This window comes from Copadichromis virginalis, linkage group LG3 (assembly GCF_057382275.1).
Source record: "Copadichromis virginalis isolate Kocher_CV1m ecotype Utaka linkage group LG3, C_Virginalis_male_GT1.1, whole genome shotgun sequence".
In the NCBI taxonomy this organism is placed as follows: Eukaryota; Metazoa; Chordata; class Actinopteri; order Cichliformes; family Cichlidae; genus Copadichromis; species Copadichromis virginalis.
Window position 1 is genome coordinate 12258615 of NC_140620.1, and position 25056 is coordinate 12283670.

The 25056-nt window shown below is 46.4% G+C and overlaps 1 long non-coding RNA gene across 1 annotated transcript; it reads left to right on the plus strand.

Annotated features, from left to right (window-relative positions):
* Positions 1 to 6319: 6319 nt before the first annotated feature.
* Positions 6320 to 8073, plus strand: LOC146712815 (uncharacterized). The gene is made up of 2 exons (XR_014919260.1): positions 6320 to 7085; positions 7218 to 8073. It is a non-coding gene; the product is annotated as an uncharacterized LOC146712815 (long non-coding RNA).
* Positions 8074 to 25056: the final 16983 nt, after the last annotated feature.

Genomic DNA, 25056 nt, shown 5'->3' on the forward strand with positions numbered 1-25056 from the left:
GCACTCAGGGAACTGTACAGCGCGATCAGCAGCGAGGAAACCGCACACCCAGAGGCAGCGTTTATCACAGCCGGAGACTTTAATAAGGGAAACCTGAAGAAAGTCTCACCAAAACTCCATCAACACATCCTTTTCAACACACGTGGAAATCGGCAACTCGACCACTGTTACACCTCTTTCCGGGATGCGTACAAAGCCCTCCCCCGCGCCCCATTCGGCCAATCAGATCACTGCTCCATCCTGCTCCTGCCCGCCTACAGGCAGAAGCTGAAACAGGAAGCTCCAACCCGGAGGGCGGTGCACTGTTGGACGGACCAATCGGAGTCTGCGCTGCGGGACTGTTTTGATCACGCGGACTGGGAAATGTTTCACGTGGCCGCCAGAGACATTGATGAATACACAGACTCAGTCTGTGGATTTATCAGGAAATGCGTGGAAGATGTAGTCCCATCCAGAACAGTCAAATCCTTCCCAAATCAAAAACCCTGGATTAACGGAGATGTTCGCGCGGCACTGGCGGCACGGAACACCGCCTTTGCCTCCACGAACACATCGGACTACAAACACGCACATTACCAACTCCGGAAGACGATCAAAGCAGCCAAACGTGAGTACAGGGACAGGGTGGAACAACAGTTTGACAACCCTCGGAGTATGTGGCAGGGACTAAACACGATCACAGACTTTAGAGGGAAAACCAGCACACCGCAGACCACGGCCTCTCTGTGTGAGGATCTAAACGTATTCTACGCTAGATTCGACACAGCGAACACCATGAGACCGGACAGTGTGCGCACCGCGGATGACGTCAGTGCGCACACTGTGTCTGAGGAGGATGTGCGGAAGTGCTTCAGGAAGGTGAACGCACGCAAAGCTACTGGTCCGGACGGGATTCCCGGCCGCGTCCTCAGGTCATGCGCGGCTCAGCTGGCTGGAGTGTTCACGCACATCTTCAACCTTTCCCTCTCTCTGTCTGTAGTCCCAGCCTGCTTCAAAATGGCCACCATCGTCCCTGTACCCAAATCCTCCACCATCTCCTCATTGAACGACTGGCGACCTGTAGCCCTGACCACCATCGTAAGCAAATGCTTCGAGAAGCTGGTCAGGGACTTCATCTGCTCTGCACTACCCGACTCACTGGACCCTCTACAGTTTGCATACCGCCACAACAGGTCCACTGATGATGCCATAGCCCTGACACTACACACTGCCCTGTCACACCTGGAGAAGAGAGACACGTATGTGAGGATGCTGTTTGTAGATTACAGCTCAGCATTCAATACCATCGTTCCCTCGAAGCTGGACAGGAAACTGCAGGATCTAGGACTGAGCAGCTCCCTCTGCAGCTGGATCCTTAGCTTCCTGTCTGACAGATGCCAGGTGGTCAGACTGGGCAGCATCACCTCATCCCCCATCACACTGAACACTGGTGCACCACAGGGGTGTGTACTGAGCCCTCTCCTGTACTCACTCTACACCTACGACTGCACAGCCACTAACAGCTCCAACATCATTGTGAAGTTTGCGGACGACACTACAGTGGTGGGTCTTATCACCAACGGTGATGAGACGGCTTACAGGGAGGAGGTCAGCGCCCTGACCCACTGGTGTCAAGACAACCATCTCACCCTCAACGTCGCAAAGACAAAGGAGTTGATAGTGGACTTCCGGAGGTGCAGAGAAGTACACACCCCCATCACCATCAACGGCGCTGCTGTGGAGAGAGTGAGCAGCTTCCGGTTCCTTGGTGTACATCTGGCTGAGGATCTTACGTGGTCAGTACACACAAACAAAACAGTGAAGAAGGCGCAACAGCGCCTCTTCTTTCTCAGGAGACTGAAAAGATTCGGCATGAGCCCCCGCATCCTCAGGACCTTCTATCACTGTGCCATTGAGAGCATCCTCACTGGATGCATCACCACCTGGTATGGCAACAGCACCGCCTACAACTGCAAAGCTCTCCAGCGAGTAGTGCGGTGCTCTGAACGGATAATTGGAGGTGAGCTTCCCTCCCTCCAAGACATCTACAGGAAGCGCTGCCTGAGGAAAGCGGGGAGGATCATCAAGGACTCCAGTCACCCCAGCCATAAACTGTTCAGACTGCTTCCATCAGGAAGGAGGTTCTGCAGCATCCGGTCCCGAACCAGCAGACTGAGAGACAGCTTTTTCCATCAGGCCATCAGACTGCTGAACACGTCATAGACACCTCAGCTTCACTACTGGAACTTCAACATTATGCACTCCACACTGTATATAAATGCCACTTGTTTTGCACATATTCAACTCTGTATATTTTATATATTTTATTATTATTATTATTATTATTATTTTTTTTTTACTATTTAATTTGTAAAAATGTGTATACACACACACACACACACACACACACACACACACACACACACACACACACACACACACACGTAGGAAAATATTTAGTATACACATCCAGAAATGCATATACTATTATATATTGTACATATATTTATTAGTTTCAGATTAGCCATTCTTGTATTTTGCTCGTTTGTGTTGTTGTGTTTGCACATCTCTGTTGCTTGTGGGGCTCGCACACAAGAATTTCACTCGCATGTGCTGTGCCAGTGTGCCTGCACATGTGATGTGACAATAAAAGTGATTTGATTTGATTTGATTTTATATAGCCCATATTTTAATAATGCATTATGCATAATGCATAATGTATGCATTAAGTCCATAGTAACTACATTAATTGCAAAAAAGTGCAATAAACTACAAAAAAATTGAAAATCGTTTTTGTTTTTTTTTAGATATATTTCTACTTGGAGAAATTTAAGAGGCTTATCCCTCAAAACTTTAAATACAAAAAAGTTGCAAAAAATAGTTTACAACAACAGGAAATTTATTTTCATCTCGTCCAAGTCACTTAGTGTGATGAGAAGTGATGCAAAGACCAGTGGACTCATAGCACATTAGTTAAGAAATGATCAAATAATAGCAGAGAAGTGTGTAGGAAAGGCAGCTTTAAGAACATGCTCTGCTGGAGATGCAGCTCCACAGACATGCATTAAACCTGCCTAATAACACAAAAACACATGCAATGAAGATCAGCTTGTTATCTTTCATCAGTGTTAAAATAGTGTCAATTTAACAGACACTTGTTATCAAATGATGAATTTGTCCAATGTTGACAATTAACTCTCTAGGTTGCAGGACAACAGTTTAAGTTTTGTGGGAAAAAAAAATCTGGTTTGACCAACCAGTGATCAGACAATAAATTTAGTTGTTGATATAGTAAATTGGGAGAAGCTTCCTGCTTGATTGATGCAGCACAAGTAATTTACTGTATGAGGGAAATTCTATTTTTGTGATACTATTTTGAACATGCTTTTCTATCGTCCTGTCAACTTAGTGGGTTAATAGCTGATATGCAAATTAGTTGATCGTTCTTAGATTAATGAAAGGTGACTGAATTCTAGCACGAGTGAATGAGATGTGTTGGAGTTTGTTGTGTGTTGAGTGGAGACTCTAAAACACTGAGTTTCCTGTTTTGATGTGCGAGTGAATCCTGTACCTAGATACACAACTCTGAATACGTCAGAACAAACTTCTTTTGTGAAGTGCATGACAACATGTCACATGTTTTATGATAAAGGGAAAAAGGAAAACTAAATAAATCTGTGGCCTAAATGAGTGAAGAGCACAGACCCACTTCAAATCAAGCTCACTGGGTGTGTTGCAGGTTATTGTTAAAATTTCCATAACATCTCCCTCCTGGACCTTCTCCTCTCCCATGTTGGCCTCCTCCTCTTCCTCGTTGGCCTGCTCCTCTTCCTCCTCTCATTAGAACTCCTCTTCCTCGTTGGCCTGCTCCTCTTCTTCCAGGGCCAGCTCTTATCCCTCCTCTGCATCGAATTCCTCTTCCCCTGACTCTGCCTTCATCCTTTGTGTTTGTTTGGACTCTTCAGCATACTGTGCACTCTGAACTTGCTTTTATACATGTGGTCACAGCATTAGCAACAAGTGTCTTCAATTTTGAGTCGTTGTGTGTAATGAATGACGGCAGGTGTGTTCATTGTGTTTAAATATTGCTGACTGTGGCAAGCATGTTGCATCACATGAGCTTTCATTTGAGAATATGAGCAGAGTTCTTTTGCAACTTGTGTTTTAGCAAGGAAAGATGTGTTTAGATTTATGACAACAGAGGATTGTGTTCTGTGAATTGTGTCTTCATGTGACATGTGTTTATGATATTGGTAAATGATGGTTAGATTTAGTAAATGTGTTTAGACAACTGGTCATTTGGTTTAGGGGATTGGCTTTTTTGTCTTAGCATTTGAGAAAAACTGTAATTTACTGTTCTGCAGCAGGGATGTAAAAGTCAGTTACAGATAAAAAGAAAACTTTCCAAACCTCTTTGGTGGGTTGAATTTATTTGCCGGTCCAATTATGGCCCCCAGATCTTGTGCTTGACACCACTGCTCTGCAGTTACAGTTTTTTCTGAATGCTTAAACCCTAACTGTGATTCCTGTAGCACAATCTCTAAAACTATTCAGACTTATAGCAAAACCACTCACTGAGTTTGCAAAACTAAAAGCACAAAAACTGCTTTGCACTCAGTTTGCAATTTTGTAACACACACTTTGCAAAACTGTAGGCACAATTCACTGCACAACACTCAATTACCAAATTTCCAACACACTCCTAGCAAAAGTATACACATGTATGGCTATCATTAACACTAATTTGCCAACTGTCTGGCACACTTTCACATGTGAAAACTTTTTTAGATAATTAGTTCACTTTGCAATCAGCCTAAGCACTATAATACAGGTAAGCTGTGTGTGCGGAGTACAATGGAGGGAGCAGAAAGAGTGAGAAGTAGAGGAGGCCGAGGAAGAGGACGTGGAGGTGAAGAAGTAGGATGAAGAGGACGACAAGGACAAGGAGGAGCAAGAGGAAGACGAGGAGGGGGAGAGGAAGATGAGGAGGGGGGAGAGGAAGGGAAGAGTAAGAAATAGAATTGCTGATGACATCAGAGCTACAATAGTGGACCATGTAATCAACCGTGGAATGACCCTGAGGGTAGCTGGCCAACGGGTCCAGCCTAACTCGAGCCGCTACACTGTAGCAAGCACCATAAGGACATTTTGAAATGGGAATCGGTTAGTACAGTCACTTTGCACAAAGATTTGTAGCACTGTCATATGCCAATGAGAAACACACCAATACCATTGATGTAAAAATACTGAAATTGTTACTTTACAGAATTGCTAGATGACCAGATGCTGGGGGCAGAGGAAACATGTTCACTGCAGACCAAGTAACCCATATAGTCATTATGGCGATTGCAAATAATCCTATACTTGGAAATGAACACTTATGTTTGTTTTGATGTGTTTGAATAAACACCAGTACTTGAAGTTTGGATCCCTCTATGCTTATGGATCTATGACAGAAGTATGAGCTCACACTGACATAGCCTACCTTGTGCACAGAGAAAGCAAAAGCCAGATGTGTTTTGTATTCATACCATCAGTGTGCAGTTGGCGCATTGTGTGCTTAGTAGATGATGGCTTGTGTGTACTGTTTGATACGGAAACACCATTTTTACGAAGGTGTGAAGAGTTAATCTAGCTGTGTTTGCTTTTGCAAGAGAACTACAATGTTTTGATGATTGGGTGACAGGTTTTCTTATTTGTGTGAAGAGTTTTGCAAAATTAGCCAATAGTTACAAAAAATGTGCTTAAGCAATCAGAAAAAACTGTAAGAACAACTGCAGCTCTGTCACCCTGCAGTCGGGATGCTGCGGTGGTTTTACTCCAAGAAGGTTCTGTGGAGGCTTTGCTCTCCCATTTGACGACTGGTTGCTCTGGTTGCCTAGGTGATCCTCTAATGTACAGTATTTACTGCCAGGTCATATATCAAGTAATAGCATAGTATATTACAGTTTTTTACAGTCGCTAACAAGCGTTTGTCCAAACAGTTGTCACATTTGCAAAACTCTAAACACAATTAGCACAGGATCGGTCTGTTGTGGCCATACCATTCACACATTTCATGTCGTGTTCACCCAATATGCAGTCAGTGAACACATTTCCACAATGCTTACATTTTCTTAACAGACAAGTTATACCTCCCAACAAAACTATGGACTGTTCTTGTAGTATCTACGAATGTTAACACACAACATCCCACAATAGCAAAAACAATATTCCAAACCGTAGATACAGTATAAAAACCTCTGCCCCTGCAATGATATCAGTACAAAAACAATATCAATATCAAAAATATATCTCAGCTGTAAACAAACAAATAATTGAATAATTGACACACAGCTGATTTATGTTGGGTAAATTGGGCCAACCACACCTTCTTCCATTCTGGCTTAGACTCAGTGGGGTTCATAAGGCAAGACCTTGAGGAGTGATGTTTTTGGAAACAAAAAAAAGACAAACACTGTAATGTCTGGTCGAGGAGGAGTAAGAGCAAGGGGCCCAGAGAGAAGAGCAGGCCCAAGGAGAGGGCAAGGTATAGGTGTAAGAATGCGTGGTGGTGGCATTCCAAGGGCTGCAAGAACAGTAGTCAGTGATGAAATCCGTGCCACTATCATTGACCATGTAATCAACCATGGTCTTTCACTAAGAGAGGCTGGTGAAAGAGTGCAGCCCAATTTGAGGCGGTCAACGGTTGCCTCCATTATACGCACCTTTCAACAAACCAACAGGTAAGTATTGCATTTTACATGGATTGTTCCTATTCTCACTTGACATGTCAATATGGTCATACAGTAATGCATATGTTGAATTGTCTGTCTTTCTAAAGAATGCAACGTCTTCCACCCTCTGGGGGAAGAGGAAAGCTCCTCAGTAATGATCAGGAGCTTGCCATTGTGGAAATGGTTACTGCAAATAATGCAATAAAACTGCGTGAAATACAAACCAGAATTGTGGCGGACCATGAGATATTCGACAATATCGATAGAATCAGCCTCACAACCATTTCGCGGACATTGTCCAAACATAGAGTGCGGATGAAGCAGCTCTACACTGTTCCCTTTGAGAGGAACAGTGAGAGGGTCAAGGAGCTACGACGACAATATGTCCAGGTACAGTGTATATTCAATCCAATGTCCAGTTCTATAAGCTTTGCACTTTGCAAGTAGGTAACCTACACAATACTAGGTTACAGTACAGTATGGTATACAGTACTAACATGACTTACATAAACTTTGTTTCAGAGAGTTATGGAATTGGAGGCCAACCAGGCCCCTCATGAATTCATAGACATCGATGAGGCAGGATTCAATCTGGCCAAAAGGCGTCGACGTGGACGGAATGTAATTGGAAAAAGGGCCACAGTTGATGTGCCAGGACAGAGAGGGGCAAACATTACCATGTGTGCAGCAATTGCAAATGCAGGATTACTCCTTCACAGATGTCAGGTTGGACCCTATAATACAGAGCGCTTGCTTGCCTTTCTCAATGATCTCCACCAGCGCCTGGTTCCAGAGCAGGGTCAGGAGGGTGAAAACATGAGGACCTTTGTAATTACCTGGGACAATGTGGCTTTCCATCACTCGCAAGCAATAACAACATGGTTTGAAGTCCACCCAAGACTGGTGAGTCTCTTCCTTCCACCCTATTCACCTTTCCTCAACCCCATAGAGGAGTTCTTTTCTGCATGGCGGTGGAAGGTTTATGACCATCAGCCACATGACCAGATGTCCCTCCTTGAAGCCATGGATGCTGGCTCCAGGGACATCACAGTTGACGATTGCCAAGGGTGGATCCGACATACCAGGCGGTTTTATCCCAGGTGCATCGACTTGGCTGACATCAGATGTGATGTTGATGAAAACATGTGGCCTAACCCTGAAGATCGCAGAGATTAGATGCAACTTTTTTGCCTTTTTTTTAGCCCCCCTCCCCCCCTTTTTATCTTGGCTTTTTGCTGTTGTTTTTTTGTTCAGAATGCTCTTGTGTGTTTCATGGATATTTTGTTCACTGTAAGCAATACTGTAAAACTTTCTCTGTCCTATCATACCGTGTTTCTACTGTACCTCCTGTGGTAAACAGTAAAGAAACAAAAACTTGTTTGCTTTTTACTGGAATGCTTTTGAATGTGAACATTACTGTACATGTGGACATACAGTTACCAACCAAGACATTTCTGGTGTCAATATGGTGGATTGCATGTTTCGCATGCAAATACCTGTGACACTGAAACATAAAAGTCTATGCAGTTTTTGTAATGTCAATAATAGCCAGTATTTTGAAACCTGGTGTACTTTGATTGACTGCATGTACCTTGTGAAGTGAAAACAAGTGTTATTCTTTGACAGACTAATTTCATTTTGAGTCAGATTTATAGTGTTTTTGTACAGTTAGTGTGTGCAGAGAAAGATGTGTTCTAATTTTGAAATGAGGAGTTAGTATATATTTAACAAAGTGTATTTTTGGGAAGGATATTATCCATTTGGCCAATTGTGTTTTGTAGGTGTGGGTCTGTGTTAAGAGTTTAGAAAAAGTATCTGAAGTATGGGTAGGCGCTTGTTAGCGACTGTAAAAAACTGTAATGGTATACTCTGGTTGGTAGTGTCTTTATCTGCTCACCTTCAAATAGAAACATTGTGGTTTGAAGGCCTGGATTAATTACTTTTAAATTGTCTGTGTCTGTAGTGGAAAGTTACAAAAATGACCACTTGTAATTTGATTTCACTTACAGGATGGTTCAAAAGTAAGCAATGCGCTTTGTCCGGAAAAGCCATTATTATTTAAAAACAATACACTAACAGATGGTAATCTTATGTAGGTCAAAAGTCCAAGTTGTTTACAAATTCAAATATGTGTGCACACAGCTTTAAAACAATGAACATTCTTCTGTGTTAAGACTGGAAACTGAAAAATTTAAACTTTATACTGCATACTTTAAATTCATGAATATTCAAAGAAGTTGCTCTACACATGTGACAGTTTATGTTTTCAAAGTGTTAAAAATGTTTTCAGGGGATTGTTGTTGATGCTTTTCTCCAAAAGTAATTTCATTGCCCTGTACCTGTGCATGTGCAATGACAATAAAGTTGAATTCTATTCTAATTCTATTCTATTCTAAAAGTATTCTGCGAAATCATAATGGCAGTCAGTCAGCCTTTGGGTTGGGACTACTCTCACTCAAATGCTTCTAGATCAAACAGTAAGCATCTCTTCTGTTATATAATTCCCATTTAATATGCTGGTGTACATGTGTGGCAATGTGAGGGAGCAATGATGAGAGGGAAAAAAAGGGAACACGATCATGATGCACACATGCCAAGGTGGTGGTGTGGTGACTGCGAGCTCAAAAGCTTTACTCTTACAAGAAAAAACCTGACAGCGCCACCCAGGGAATTTCTTCCAGTTTCACCCATATCTAGTTCAAAACTATGCTGATTACCAAGGAGGCACCCAGGTCCATTATACTCCAGACAAAGACATGGTTCAGTGTAAAATAGTTTATTGATTCACATATACATCTCATCTCTACACACACTAAGGTGCATGCAAACCAGACCACCAAGGTTACGCCCACTTTGGGCTTTCAGCTTTGAATAAGGAAAACAGAAGTTTTGAATATATTCAAAACGTGAAAAAATTTGTCCTCTTTTCTCTCTGTAGTTACTGCAGAAACACACCAGCAATTTGCAGCTTCAATAAGGGCCTCCTATCAGTGGTGTGACACAAAAATAAGAATTTACAAATCATTCAGAAAGAAAATGTCTGAAACACAAAATAAACTGCCAAGCCATATCTCAGTTCAGGATATCTCCCTCAGACGAATTCTCAGACTGAGCGCCTCAATCAGGAGGTAGAAGCCATTCTCCGCTGTGTCACTACCCAGAACCCGGTCTCCTGGTACACTTACTTTCCATGGGTCGAATATGTTCACAACACACTCACTTCTTCAGCTTTCAGGTCTCTCTCCATTTGAAGCATCTTTAGGTTATAAACCCCCGCTGTTCCAAGAGCAGGAGACTGAAATTGCTGTGCCGTACAACATCACCTTCAGTGCTACTGTCGGGCTTGGTCATGGACGCGGGAGGCCCTGCTTCGTTCGGTGACACAGCAGCTTCATTATGTCAACCAACAGCATACACCGGCTCCTAAATACTTCCACAAGACTTATGGCTGCCTGCAAAAGATAAATTCCCCTCTGGACATCTTCTCGCAAACTTTCACCTCATTTCATCGGCACGTTCAAGATTGACAAAGTACTAAGTCCTACAGCTGTCATGCTCAAGCTTTCACTCATTTATGCAGGTTCATCCCATGTTACACATGCCCCAAATAAAACTGTTGATTTCATGTCCTCTGTGCCCACGTTATGACCCCTTGCCTCCCACCCAGCTCATCCACAGAAAGCCGGCCTACTCAGTCCGGCGTGTCTTAGATGTGCAACAGGAGGGCAAGGGTCAGTTCTAGTTGACTGGAAGGGATACAGACTGGAGGTTTGTCGATTTTGATTTTAGACCCTGCTTTAACCTCTGATTTTTTCAAGTCACAACAAACAGTTCAAAGCAGGAAATAAAGTGGCTGTTCACAGCGCCGATAAAGCAAGTCTTTACAAATAAAGTTGCTCCACCATTTTCCTTCTTGCTGTCAAACCACTGTCCAAAGATTTAGACCCCTGTGTCATTTTCAGCTGTGAACACGTTATCACCACAGAGACACTCAAAGTGATTTGATAGAAACCCCAGTCCCCAATGAAATACTAGCCACAGAATCTCAGCCATCTCTTCTTCCTCCTTTTCTGTGAAAACCATTAAACTCTACACTACACTCTTAATTTTTCAGGGTAAAGTCCTTCACTGATTTCTGTGCAAACCTAACACACTGCTGACTGTTTATAACTACATCCATTTTGACCTTTGACCTACTTCAGTCTGCTTTTGTGGAAAGTATCATCATCATCATTATTTTGACCTTTATCCCATTTCATCTGAGATATTATGTGTGAAGAGTATCATTATTATTGACACCATAATCATCAGTGTGTTTATTAATATCAAAGGTATGTGAGAAGCTTAGTTGTACCAAAGCAACATCATCTCTTTGTAAACCATTCTGTGTGTGTGCGGGGGTGGGTTATATAGTTTTAATATAACGCTTATTCATTTATATCCTTTTTATTCATTTATATCCTTTTTTATTAAGCTTTGAGTAGTGGCATTTGATTAAAACATTTATTCATTATATTACACATATAGTTTCAATTATGTTATTACACATATTGCAAAATGTGCTTACAGAAGAGTTGGCCTTCTGTCTGGTAAGAGGTTACAAGCTTTATCTGACGAGGTGAGAGGTGAGACAGAGTGCAGTGAGGTCGAGACAGTTTGCTTGCACACACAGACAGTATATAGACTCATTTCTAGGTAAGAGTTCAGACATATTTTGCTTGTAACTGCATTTGTGCCTGCATAAGCGACAGTTTCTTGTAGGATGTGCTTCTGATGTTCCAGAGATAAGCGAGAGCAATAAGATCAACAGGAAGCACCTGGCGTGGAGACAGAGAAAATGTTCTTTTTGAATGTGTCAGAAGTTGTCAACAGAAGAGTTGTGGTTATTGTAACTTATGCATGTTATGTATCTGCTTTGACGCTTTGAAGGGGCGTGATACTCTGACGTATAAAAACATTTTTAGTATGCTTTCTTGGGGGATTTATGCTGAGGATTGTGACGGTGTATTTCCTCCACACGTGTGTTTAATAAAATCATTGTTTTGACGCACTTGGATACGTGGTCGTTTGTCTCTCACCTCAATCACAAATCAGGACAGTTGACCTGTCACAGTACCTGGGATACGGGGACATTTGGACATTTTGCAGTGTATTGTGGTGTCCCCCTAAAACAGGACTTGTAAGTATATTTTTTAGTGTCTAAATAATACTTTTTACAGGTAACGCCTCCCAGACACTGCATGCTTAACATTAAACAAGTAAATATGAAGAGGGAATAAAAACACAAAAGTAAACCTTTTTAAGGTAAAAAAAAAAAAAAGCGTAATTGTCATGGTCCTGGGCCATGTTGGCCCAGTGTTCTTAGTTTCCTTGTATGTTTGTATTTTATTCCATGCTTCCCCTGCCCATTATGTTTAAGTTCTCCCCGTGCTCTCTCTTCCCCCTGTGTGCCCTCTATGTATTTATGAGCCCTCGTCCCCTTTCGTGTTTATTCCATGCCTCCCCTGCCTGTTACGTTGGTGTTCTACTCGTGCTCTCTCTCCTCCTGTACTTCCTGTTTCACCTCTCCCGTCAGTGTTCAGTTCACCCCGCCCTGTCTCGTTATGATTATCAGTGTCACCTGTGTTCCCCGTGTGTTCCCACTCCCCTCGTTAACCCTTTGTGTATTTCTGTCTGCGTCTCCCTCTGTTCAGCGTGACGTCGTCCCTCATGCTGTGTGTGATTCCCCCGTGTTTCCTAGTGAGCCTTATGTTAGTTTTTCCCAGTCTAGTTTTGTATCGCCTATCATCTTCTGTTCCGCAATAAAGCTGCCTTTTGAGTTTATTCCCTCGTGCCTGTGAGTCCTGCATTTTGGGTCCTACTCCTGCCTGCCGCACAGCGCTCCATGACAGTACGACGTCAACAGTAATGGACCCAGCAACTCACAACCCCTCCGCTGAGCTCCGGGAGGATTTGATCTATACGGTGGAGTACCACTGTCAGGAGTGGGAGGCGCTGCCAGGAGACGAACACCGGGAGGTCGTAGCCGCCCGTCTACAGCGGATGGTGTCCGGACTCCCGTGGCTGTTCGGCGCGCTGCACCCCCACATCCGGGACTTCCTTGTTTCCACCGTAGGCGTCCGCCCGGAGCTGCCTCTCCAGTGTGAGGGGTCGGAGGACGTTCAGCCCGGTCCGCTGGAGGATTCGCGGCCCGGCTCATCTCCTCCCCCCTCTCGGCGAAAACGGCGCTCACGCCGCCGCCGCCCTAACGTTTCTGAGCAAACTCCGGTGGTGAGTGACACTAACTGTTTCTTCCATACCACTTCCAAGTCGGACCAGCTCGGACAATATTCTGCTCCTGAGTCCGCTGTTTTTCAGGTCCGTAACACATCAGAAACGAATAGCGAGTTTGAATATGACTGTGTTTCCAGGGCTCATAATGTTTCTAAGTTCACCTCCGCACCTTTTAAGCACGAGACTGTTTCATCTGGAACTGTTTATTCTGGAGCTATGTTTATTCAGTCAGCTGCCCGTCCGCTTTCAGCTCAGTCACCTGCTCAGCAGCCACCTGTAGCTCAGTGTCCTGTGTTTCCTGCTCAGAAGCCGCCTGTAGCCCAGACACCAACTCCACCACCATTTTCGTCTCAAGCTCTGTTAGCCGCCCGGCCCGAAGCTCTGTTAGCCGCCCGGCCCGAAGCTCTGTTAGCCGCCCGGCCCGAAGCTCTGTTAGCCGCCCGGCCCGAAGCTCAGTCGCCACCTCCACCACATTCAGCCTCGCTTCCCATAGCACAGTCACATCCACAGCCTGACTTCCTACAAACCTTATTTCAATCCCTAGCCCAGTCAATAGCTCAGTTGGCAGAGGAATCATCAGCCTTATCGTCAGCTCGGTTTCCAACTTTACAACCATCACTGCAGTCTCCAGTGTCCCCAGTGCAGTCTCCAGTGTCCCCAGTGCAGTCTCCAGTGTCCCCAGTGCAGTCTCCAGTGTCCCCAGTGCAGTCACCTGCAGCCCTGCTGTCCCCAGTGCAGTCACCTGCAGCCCTGCTGTCCCCAGTGCAGTCTCCAGTGTCCCCAGTGCAGCCTCCTTTAGTACAGTCATCCACTCAATCACCAGCTCCACTTTCCCCTCAACTACCACTACCACCTCCAGCTCAGTCCCCAGTGCAGCATCCCTTAGCACAGTCATCCACTCAATCACCAGCTCCACTTTCCCCTCAACTACCACTACCACCTCTAGCTCAGTCTCCTGTGCACTCACCTCTGGTTCATTCTCCTGTGAAGTCATCTACTCCTACTCCACTCTCACCACCACCGTTACTACAGACATCAGTTCAGTCCCCTGTGCAGTCGTTTACTCCTCCACCGTCAGCAGCTCAGGTCCCCGTGTGTCCAGCAGCTCAGGTCCCCGTGTGTCCAGCAGCTCAGGTCCCCGTGTGTCCAGCAGCTCAGGTCCCCGTGTGTCCAGCAGCTCAGGTCCCCGTGTGTCCAGCAGCTCAGCTCGCACCTGAACCATTGGCCCAGTCCCCGACAGCAATACGGTCTTCTGTTCGGCTTAACATTCAGCCAGGGGTCCCAAACCTCTCTGGCTCTACTTCAGCTCCTGCTGGAAGCTCGGATGAGCTCATCCAGGACTCCGCGGCTCCCACGCCGCCATCTACCTCGTCCGCTGGGGGTTCCAGTGAGCCCGGCCAGCACCTCCCTGTCTCCGCTGGAGGGTCCGAGAGGCCCGTTCAGCCTCCTGTCTCCGCTGGAGGGTCCGAGGGGCCCGTTCAGCCTCCTGTCTCCGCTGGAGGGCCCGAGGGGCCCGTTCAGCCTCCTGTCTCCGCTGGAGGGTCCGGGGGGCCCGTTCAGCCTCCTGTCTCCGCTGGAGGGTCCGAGGGGCCCGTTCAGCCTCCTGTCTCCGCTGGAGGGTCCGAGGGGCCCGTTCAGCCTCCTGTCTCCGCTGGAGGGTCCGAGGGGCCCGTTCAGCCTCCTGTCTCCGCTGGAGGGTCCGAGGGGCCCGTTCAGCCTCCTGTCTCCGCTGGAGGGTCCGAGGGGCCCGTTCAGCCTCCTGTCTCCGCTGGAGGGTCCGAGGGGCCCGTTCAGCCTCACGCCGCATCAGCTGGAGGGCCCGAGGAGCCTGTCCAGCCGCCATCTGCGACCGCCTCGTCATCACCTGGCCCGGCTACATCCGCCTGTGCTTCTGCTACGCCTGGCCCGGCCTCAGCCTCTGCAACCTCGCCTGGCCCGGCCTCAGCCTCTGCAACCTCGCCTGGCCCGGCCTCAGAGCCTTCGTCTGCCGCAGCCTCCTCTTCAGAGCCTTCGTCTGCCGCAGCCTCCTCTTCAGAGCCTTCGTCTGCCGCAGCCTCCTCTTCAGAGCCTTCGTCTGCCGCAGCCTCCTCTTCAGAGCCTTCGTCTGCCGCAGCCTCCTCTTCAGAGCCTTCGTCTGCCGCAGCCTCCTCTTCAGAGCCTTCGTCTGCCGCAGCCTCCTCTTCAGCTGCCTCGTCTGGTCCAGCATCCTCATCAGCTGCCTCGTCTGGTCCAGCATCCTCATCAGCTGCCTCGTCTGGTCCAGCATCCTCATCAGCTGCCTCGTCTGGTCCAGCATCCTCATCAGCTGCCTCGTCTGGTCCAGCATCCTCATCAGCTGCCTCGTCTGGTCCAGCATCCTCATCAGCTGCCTCGTCTGGTCCAGCATCCTCATCAGCTGCCTCGTCTGGTCCAGCATCCTCATCAGCTGCCTCGTCTGGTCCAGCATCCTCATCAGCTGCCTCGTCTGGCCCTGCGCCCACCGGGCCATGGCCGGCACGCCTGGGACTGGAGGGCCGCCGTTGCCTTGCGCGCGGCCGGCCTCCTGAACTGCTCCGTCGTCTCCTTCGCCGCCGCCGTTGCCTTGCGCGCGGCCGGCCTCCTGAACTGTTTCCGCGTCGCCGCCGTTGCCTTGCGCACGGCCGGCCTCCTGAACTGTTTCCGCGTCGCCGCCGTTGCCTTGCGCGCGGTCGGCCTCCTGAACTGTTTCCGCGTCGCCGCCGTTGCCTTCCGCACGGTCGGCCCCCTGAACTGCTCTGTGTTTTGGGTTGTTTTCTTGGGCTCCGGTGTTTTCTGTGCTCTTTGTTTTCTGTTCCGAGCCCTCCGTCCTGGGCCCCCGCCGCCCGCCCTGGGTTGTTTTCTGTTTGGTTTTGTTTTTCTGTGTTTGGGCTGTCTGGAGCCAGCCCTTGAGGGGGGGGTACTGTCATGGTCCTGGGCCATGTTGGCCCAGTGTTCTTAGTTTCCTTGTATGTTTGTATTTTATTCCATGCTTCCCCTGCCCATTATGTTTAAGTTCTCCCCGTGCTCTCTCTTCCCCCTGTGTGCCCTCTATGTATTTATGAGCCCTCGTCCCCTTTCGTGTTTATTCCATGCCTCCCCTGCCTGTTACGTTGGTGTTCTACTCGTGCTCTCTCTCCTCCTGTACTTCCTGTTTCACCTCTCCCGTCAGTGTTCAGTTCACCCCGCCCTGTCTCGTTATGATTATCAGTGTCACCTGTGTTCCCCGTGTGTTCCCACTCCCCTCGTTAACCCTTTGTGTATTTCTGTCTGCGTCTCCCTCTGTTCAGCGTGACGTCGTCCCTCATGCTGTGTGTGATTCCCCCGTGTTTCCTAGTGAGCCTTATGTTAGTTTTTCCCAGTCTAGTTTTGTATCGCCTATCATCTTCTGTTCCGCAATAAAGCTGCCTTTTGAGTTTATTCCCTCGTGCCTGTGAGTCCTGCATTTTGGGTCCTACTCCTGCCTGCCGCACAGCGCTCCATGACAGTAATTGCGTTAATCGTGGTGGCCCTGTTAACACATTTAAGTCGTGCAACGTGCAACGCTGACAGCCCTAACATAAAAGCAAGGGGTATAAGTATATTTAGTCATGTATTTATTGTTATGACAGATGAAAAAATTTCTTACATTTTTTGATACCTAAGCATTCTCAGTACCTGTCACGGTTCTGGGTCAGTTTCTACTCGTTCAACCATCACCGTCGTCCACGCCTGCAGCAGCCTCCGTGTCTTCATCCACGGCTGGTCCAGCCTCCGTATCTTCATCCACGCCTGGTCCAGCCTCCGTGTCTTCATCCACGCCTGGCCCAGCTTCAGCTTCGCCTTTGCCTGGTCCAGCTTCAGCATCTGGTCCTGCCTCATCTGGTCCTGCCTTGTCTGGTCCTGCGGTTGCCACACCATCATCAGTTCCAGCTCATCCTGTTCCGCTTCGCCTCTGCCGGCCACTTTCCTGGCCTCTGGTTGGGCGACATGGCCGTCGAGGCCGGCCTCCTGAGAGAGCTCGTCGCCGCCGCTAGCATCGCGGCCGACCTCCGGATCTGCTCTGTTGCCTTCCGTGTGGCCGGCCTCCTGATTTGCTTTGTCTGCACCACTGCCGTTGCCGTGTGCACGGCCGGCCCCCTGAACTGTTTTGGCTCTTTTGCTGTCGACCTCCGGGTCGACCCCCTGAACTTTTCATGGACTCTTGTTGAGCTCTAGTTTGGTTTTGTTTTTGATCTGTTTTCCTGCATTTTTGGACTCTTGTGCTCCTTGTTTTTTGTTTCGGACCCTCCATCCTTGAGCTCTAATACGAGGTGCTGTTAACTTGTGATTTCTGAGGCTGGTGACTTCAATGAATTTATCTTCTTGGTCTTCCTTTCCTGGAGTGGTCCTCATGAGAGCCTGTTTCGTTGAAGTGGTTGATGGTTTTTGTGACTGCATGATGGCGCCTGTGTTTGGCTTCGCCGCTGCCGGGTGTAGTTGGTCTCGCTCTATTGTCGTGTTTTTTCTTTCTACTCTGCTGTTTTTTAACTGTTTTAATGATGTACTGGCTACCTTGGTCTACGATCGTCTGACGCTGTTATCCATCCGTTCGTCAATGACGGCCAAAGATGTTTTTTCTCCTTCCTTTTGTGGGACTTTCCATTCTCCACACTTTTCTCCGCACTCCTTTGGTACCTTCCACCCTCTGCCTGTGACTGGATCTTCGGCCAGCGCTTTCAGCGTTCCCCGTAGACTACGGAGAAGAAGAGGAAAGAGATCGGGCATCCAGGTGAAGCTTAGGCTCCTCTGGCGGCGGGGACGAATTGGAAAGCGATGTCGGGCGTTTTCCGTTGCCTACGCACATGACAGCTATATGGAGAGGAATCTGTCTCCCAAGGCCCTACTTGGATATAGGAGGCCCGGCTTTCCAAGGCCGTGTTATCTCAGAAGGGTTCATCCAGACTCTCCTGCCGACTGGCTTTTCATCCCCTCGGTGAGTGGAATATATGAACGTGAAGGGTCTGATCCCGAGAATTTACGCCCTTTAATTCGAGAAACTCTAGCTTCTTCCAACAACAATGTTTTCACCCCGCTGTCTATGGCGCTCTTTAATGCCCGATCTTTGACGAATAAATCGTTTGTGCTTAACGATTTTATTGTTTCTAAAAATCTGGACTTCCTGTTTTTGACTGAGACCTGGCAACGGGGGTCGGATTATTCGTCTACTATTGAAATGTGCCCAAATGGCTTCTCTGTCATTAGCCAGCCTCGAGGATCTGGTCGTGGAGGAGGCCTCGCGGTGGCATATCGGAGCCGTTTTAACTGCCGTTCAGTGAAAGTTGGACACTTTCTGTCTTTTGAACTGCAGCTCATCAAAATTGGAAAGAAGGATCCTTTTTACTGTGCGTTGGTCTATCGCCCTCCTGGCCCAAACAGCTCGTTTTTAGCCGAGTTTAGTGATTTTCTGTCCTCTACTATGAGGTTGTCTAAATTGCTTCTTGTGGGAGATTTTAATATACATATTGATGATGAGTCCGACCGCTTTGCTAGGAGTTTTACCAGTATCATGGACTCTTTTCATTTTATCCAACATGTATCTGGCCCCACACATAACAAAGGCCATACACTGGACCTTGTTTTTTCTTTGGGTCTGAATATTGATTATATCTGTTCTAAGGACATTTTTATTTCTGACCATTATTGTGTCTTTTTTAATATGTCTTTTTATGAGCCTATGTCTCCTGTTCATCGGACAGTTATTTCCCGCACTTTAGACTCCTCCACAGCACAGAAGTTCTCTGATGTTTTTAATTTAACATTATCCCCACAAAACGATGTTGATTTTTCTATAGATCTATTCAATTATCATTGTCTTTCGATCTTAGATGAAATCTGTCTGATTAAAATGAGACCTGTGCCTGTTTCCAAGTCTGTACCCTGGTTAAATGACAACATTCGTCTTATAAAACGTAATTGTCGTAAAACTGAGCGGTTATGGAGGAAAACTCACTTAAATGTTCATCTCCTCTATTTAAAGGATCTTTTAGCCTCCTTTAACAATGCTATTAGAGTTGCGAGGGCTGCTTACTTTTCTCAGTTGGTTGCAAGGAGCAGAGGTAATCCTAAAGTTTTATTTGATACTATTACTAATATTATTACTCCTGCTCCACCTGCTGCTATTATTTCTTCTGTTGAAGATTGTGAAACTTTTCTTGCTTTCTTTTTAGAAAAAATTAGCAACATAAGGAAAAACCTGTCTTTTTCAGCGTCTGCGCTGTCTGTTCCCACGCCAGCTCGGCCTGTTGTTTTAGAAGGTTTTTCACCTGTCTCACTACCAGAGCTGGGAAAAATAGTTAGTGCAACAAAATTATCCTCTTGCTCTCTTGATTTTTTACCTGCATCATTATTTAAAAATGTCTTTTACTCTACTGGTCCCTGTATTCTTACTATAATTAATACCTCCTTGGCCTCGGGCATAGTCCCTGCCTATTTTAAAACTGCTGTTATACATCCCTTGTTAAAAAAGCCTATGCTGGACCCATCTCTCCCTAGCAATTATAGACCGATCTCAAAAATTCCGTTAATTGCTAAGATTCTAGAGAAGATCGTGGCTAAGCAGCTTACAGCAGTTTTAGATAATTATAGTATTTTCGACAAATTTCAATCTGGCTTTCGTAAAGTTCATTCCACTGAAACAGCCCTTCTTAGAGTTTCTAATGACATTTTGTTACAAAGCGATGCAGGTAAATGTTCTGTTCTCTTAATGTTGGATCTTACGTCGGCCTTTGATACTGTTGACCACTATATTTTACTTAACAGGCTGAAACACTGGGTTGGTGTCTCTGGGACTGCATTGAAATGGTTCTCCTCGTATCTCTCTGAACGATATTCTTCTGTGGCAGTTTCTAAGTATAGATCATCTTCTGCGTCCCTGTCTTTTGGTGTGCCACAAGGCTCTGTGCTAGGGCCATTACTGTTTTTAGTTTATTTACTCCCTCTCCAGCACATTCTGAGCCCTTTTGAGGATATTTGTTACCATTGTTATGCGGACGATATCCAACTCTATATATCTTTTAAACCGGAAGAGGCTTCTAAGCTGCGGCTTTTAAATGTGTGCTTGGAAACCATTAAAGGCTGGATGGCTGAAAACTTCCTCCAACTAAATGAAAGTAAAACCGAAGTCCTCTTATGTGCCCCAGATAGACATATACCCAGTATAATAAATGCTCTTGGTCCTCTTTCAACGTTTGTAAAACCATCTGTCAGGAACTTAGGGATTATCCTTGATCCTGCTCTTACGTTAGATAGTCATGTTAAATCTCTTGTTCGGTCTTGCTTTTATCATTTAAGAAATATTTCTAAATTGAGCTCTATTATATCCTATACCGAACTGGAGATTGTTATTCATGCTTTTATCTCTTCACGACTGGACTATTGCAATTCCCTGTTTACTTGTTTAAATAAAGGTTCTTTGGAGCGTCTGCAGATCGTTCAGAATGCTGCAGCAAGACTTTTGACGAAAGCTTCTAAATTTTCACATATAACACCGTTGCTCATGCAGTTACATTGGCTTCCTGTTGAATTTAGAGTCCAGTTTAAGATTTTGGTTTTAACTTTCAAGGCTCTTCAACAACAAGCACCACCATATATCATTGAACTTTTACAGCCCTATGCCCCTAGTAGGTCTCTGAGGTCGAGTAGTCAGGGCCTACTTGTCATTCAGTATACGAGACTGAAAACTAGGGGTGATAGAGCTTTTGCTACTGTGGCCGCCAGACTGTGGAATTCTCTTCCTCAGGACTTACGATCCGCTGATTCATTGATTACTTTTAAAAAACAGCTAAAAACACATCTTTTTAAAACTGCCTTTTGCTAACTTTGTTTGTATTTTTGTCTTTTTAATCTGTTATATCTTGTAAAGCACTTTGTGATCTCTATCTAGAAATGTGCTATATAAATAAAATTTTACTTACTTACTTACTTACTTACTTACTTACTGCACTCGGGGACACATTCAAAGTTTTAACAATTTTTTTAGCAATTTTACTGACTGGACTGTTTCTCTTCAAATTCAAATTCAAATTCAAATTCAAATTTTATTTGTCACGTACACAGTCATACACAGTACGATATGTAGTGAAATGCTTGGACAACTGCTCGTGACCTAAAGAAAACAAAAAAAAGGAAAAGGCTATGAATAAGATAGGAAATAAATATGAAAAATTAAAAAGGGTAAATTTAACTAGGAAGGAATAGAATATAAATTAAGGTTAAAAATGAAATAACTGTACAACACAAATTAGAATGAAGGGTAAATTTAACTGGGAAGAATAAGATAAAGATAAATATATAAATTAAAGTTGAAAATAAAATAACTGTACAACAAAATACACAATACACAATATAGAACTATATAAGAATGTATGAAGAAATCTAAATATAAATAAATATATACACAATAACAGCAGCTGTACAAGTATTAACCGGAAATGAAGAATATAGTGACCAGTGTTGTGCAAAACCAAAGTCCAGAAAGTCCAGTGTGTGTGTAAGAACTGTATGTGTGGGTCAGTACTGTGTGGTGGTGTGATTGAGAGACCGTATCGCCTGCGGGAAGAAGCTCCTCCTCAGTCTCTCTGTGTTGGTCTTCAGGGAGCGGAATCGCTTTCCTGACCTCAGCAGAGAGAACAGTCTGTTGTTGGGATGGCTGAGGTCCTTCACGATCTTCCTGGCCTTGGTCCAGCACCGCCTGCTGTAGATTGAGTGCAGGTCAGGGAGCTCGGAGCGGATGGTGCGCTCAGCTGACCGCACAACCCTCTGTAGAGCTCGTCTGTCCTGCATGGTGCTGTTCCCGAACCAGGTTAAGATGTTTCCCGCCAGGATGCTCTCTATGGTGCACGAGTAAAAGTTCCTGAGCACCTTGGAGGGCAGTTGGAAGTCTCTCAAGCGTCTGAGGTGGTAGAGACGCTGTCGGGCCTTTTTCACCACGGTGTTGATGTGACAGGACCATGACAGGTCCTGCATGATGTGAACTCCGAGGTATTTGAAGCTGTCCACTCTCTCCACTGGGCACTCGTTGATGACGGGGATCTGGTAGTTCCTCTCCTGCTTAGTGCTGAAGTCCACTATCAGCTCCTTTGTCTTACTGACGTTTAGAAGGAGGTTGTTCCTCTGGCACCAGTTCTCCAGATTCCTAATCTCCTTCAGGTAGGCCGTCTCGTTGTTATCAGAGATCAGGCCCACCACGACGGTGTCGTCAGCAAACTTGATGATGGTGGTGGAGCTGGTAGTGGCCACACAGTCATATGTGTACAAAGAGTACAGCAGGGGGCTCAGAACACACCCCTGGGGGGCTCCAGTGCTGAGAGTGGTGGAGGCTGAGACATGTCCGCCCATCCTTACTGCCTGTGGTCTGCCAGTTAGGAAGTTGGAGATCCACTGACACATAGATGAGCTGAGTCCCAGATGCTCCAGCTTGGTGGTGAGTGTGGAGGGAATTATGGTGTTAAATGCAGAGCTGTAGTCTATGAAGAGCATTTTAACATAATTCCCCCTTCTAGTGTCCAAGTGAGTGAGTGATGTGTGGAGGAGATGAGAGATGGCATCGTCTGTGGAACGATTTGGACGGTAAGCGAACTGTAGTGGGTCCAGTGTGTCTGGTAGTGAAGAAATGATGAAGTCTCTGACCAGGCGTTCAAAGCACTTCATCACTACTGAGGTGAGGGCTACAGGGCGATAGTCATTGAGAGAAGCAGGGTGGGATTTCTTCGGGACAGGAACAATGATGGACTCTTTGAAGCATGTGGGGATCACCGACTGAGATAAAGAGATGTTGAATATCTCAGTGAACACAGGAGCTAGCTGGTATGCGCAGTCTCTTAGGATACGACCTGGGATGCCGTCTGGTCCTGCTGCTTTCCTGGTGTTCACTCTCTTGAAGGCTCTCCTTACTTCATGCTCAGAGATGACGAGCACGTTTCCGGTGCTGGCAGTATCTTCCTGTCTGCAGCCGTTAGCGCCGCTAACACTAGCATTGTTGGAGACCTTAGCTGCAGCCTCGAAGCGAGCATAGAAAGTGTTCAGCTCGTCTGCCAGTCACGGCCGCGTTCGTCATACCGGTTGTTGGTGCTTTATAGTCCGTTATTGTCCTTAGTCCCCGCCACAGGCTCCTAGAGTCACTCTGTTGGAGTTGTGACTCTAGTTTCCTCCCGTAGCGCTGCTTCGCCTCTTTCACCGCCCTCCGCACGTTATATGACGCGGCTTTGTACGGGTCCATGTCCCCCGTCATGAGTCCCGTGTTGTAGGCAGCGGTGCGGGATCTCAGAGCGTGGCGGATGGTTTTATCCACCCACGGCTTCTGGTTGGGAAACGTTGTGATAGTCTTTGTCTCCACGGTATCATCCGCTAGTTTCCCGATGAATCCCACAACCGCTTCCGTAAACACGTTGACGTCATCGTCGGAGCTGTTTCTGAACATGCCCCAGTCTGCGTCATCGAGTGTGTCCTGTAACGCGGCCACCGATTGATCCGTCCAGCGCGCGACCTTCCTCTGAACCGGAACTTCCTGTTTCAGCCTTTGTTTGTATTTTGGCATGAGGAAGATGGAGGCGTGATCAGATTTGCCAAACGGGGGGCGGGATTGTGCCTTGTAGCCGTCCTTGACCGTAGTGTAGCAGTGGTCCAGTGTCCTTTCACCCCTGGTGGGGCAGGTGATGTGTTGATAAAAGTTCGGCGCTGCGCGTTTGAGGTTGGCGCTATTAAAGTCCCCCGTCACAATAAGCGCAGCATCCCGGTGTTGTGTCTGGTGCTGTGTGAGTGCCTCATGCAGCTCGCATAAGGCGGTGACCGTGTCCGCTTGTGGTGGAATATAAACGGCACTTACAATGACCGATGTAAATTCCCGAGGTAGATAAAAAGGACGACACATGATGGACAGTAGTTCCAGATTTGGTGTGCAGGAGCGTGTGAGAGGAACAACGTTCGCACTGTTGCACCAGTTGTTGTTCACCATTAAACACACGCCGCCTCCCCTTGACTTCCCCGAGTCCCGTGTCCTGTCCATGCGGTGAACCGAGAAGAACTCGGCCGGCTGGATGGCGTGGTCCGGCACCGCTGGGTTCAGCCATGTCTCGGTGAAGCAGAGGAGATTGCAGTCCCGAATGTCTCTCTGGAACTTTATCCTGGCCCTGAGGTCGTCAAGCTTGTTCTCCAGTGACTGGACGTTGGCGAGCAGGATGCTAGGCAGAGGTGTGCGGTGTGCACGAGCTCTTAGCCTGTTCCTGACGCCGGCTCGCTTCCCTCTAGGCCGCCGCCGCTTCCCTTTGTTCTCCCTCGAGATCTCACTCGGCCAGCTCGGATCCGGAGTTAAAAACTTTGAATTGTGAGTACATTGTATACCAATAGAAACAAGAGTGTCACGGTCATACCTAATGTACCCAATGGTGATGATTTTGCCGATTTAGAAACACTGAAAACTAACTTAAAAAACAAAGACAAAGAAAAAGTGGTCGGAGCAGTCGTGACGGCAGCCGACCTCACCGGCGCCATCTTTACTTAGCTGATTGGTTCTTGCCATAATATAAATCCTAACAGTTGTCAAAGCTGTCAGCTGTGTACCAAATGACTTCTACACAACACAACTGATGGTTCCAACACCACTAAGAAGCCAGGAAATTGGTGGCATGGTGGGAGTTTCTAAAATTGACGGAGTCTTCATTAATCCCATGCAAATGTACACCTATCTGGAACAACCCTGACATATTACAAAACAATAATACGATCAACTTTCCAGATTGGAGTGGTAAAGGAATCAAATATTTAGAACATATATTAGAAGGAACAGAATTTATTTCATTTGACAGACTAGTTACACAATATGTTTTACCTCTCCAGACACCTTTGGTTGCAATATTATGGGCTGTACGAACACTGTGCGCTATGTTTGTTAAGCTGCAGCCATTCAACCGGGCTTATATGGTTGATGAAGAGAAGGTATATTAATTTTAAAGAACACGCTGTGGAATTCCCAACGCCAGTGTGAGTGTGTATTCTTTTGGCTACCCTACTAAGTGTTTTGCCGCCTCCTCTCAACTACTAAACGCAACCCGACGTTACACTGGGATGGTCCATTTCG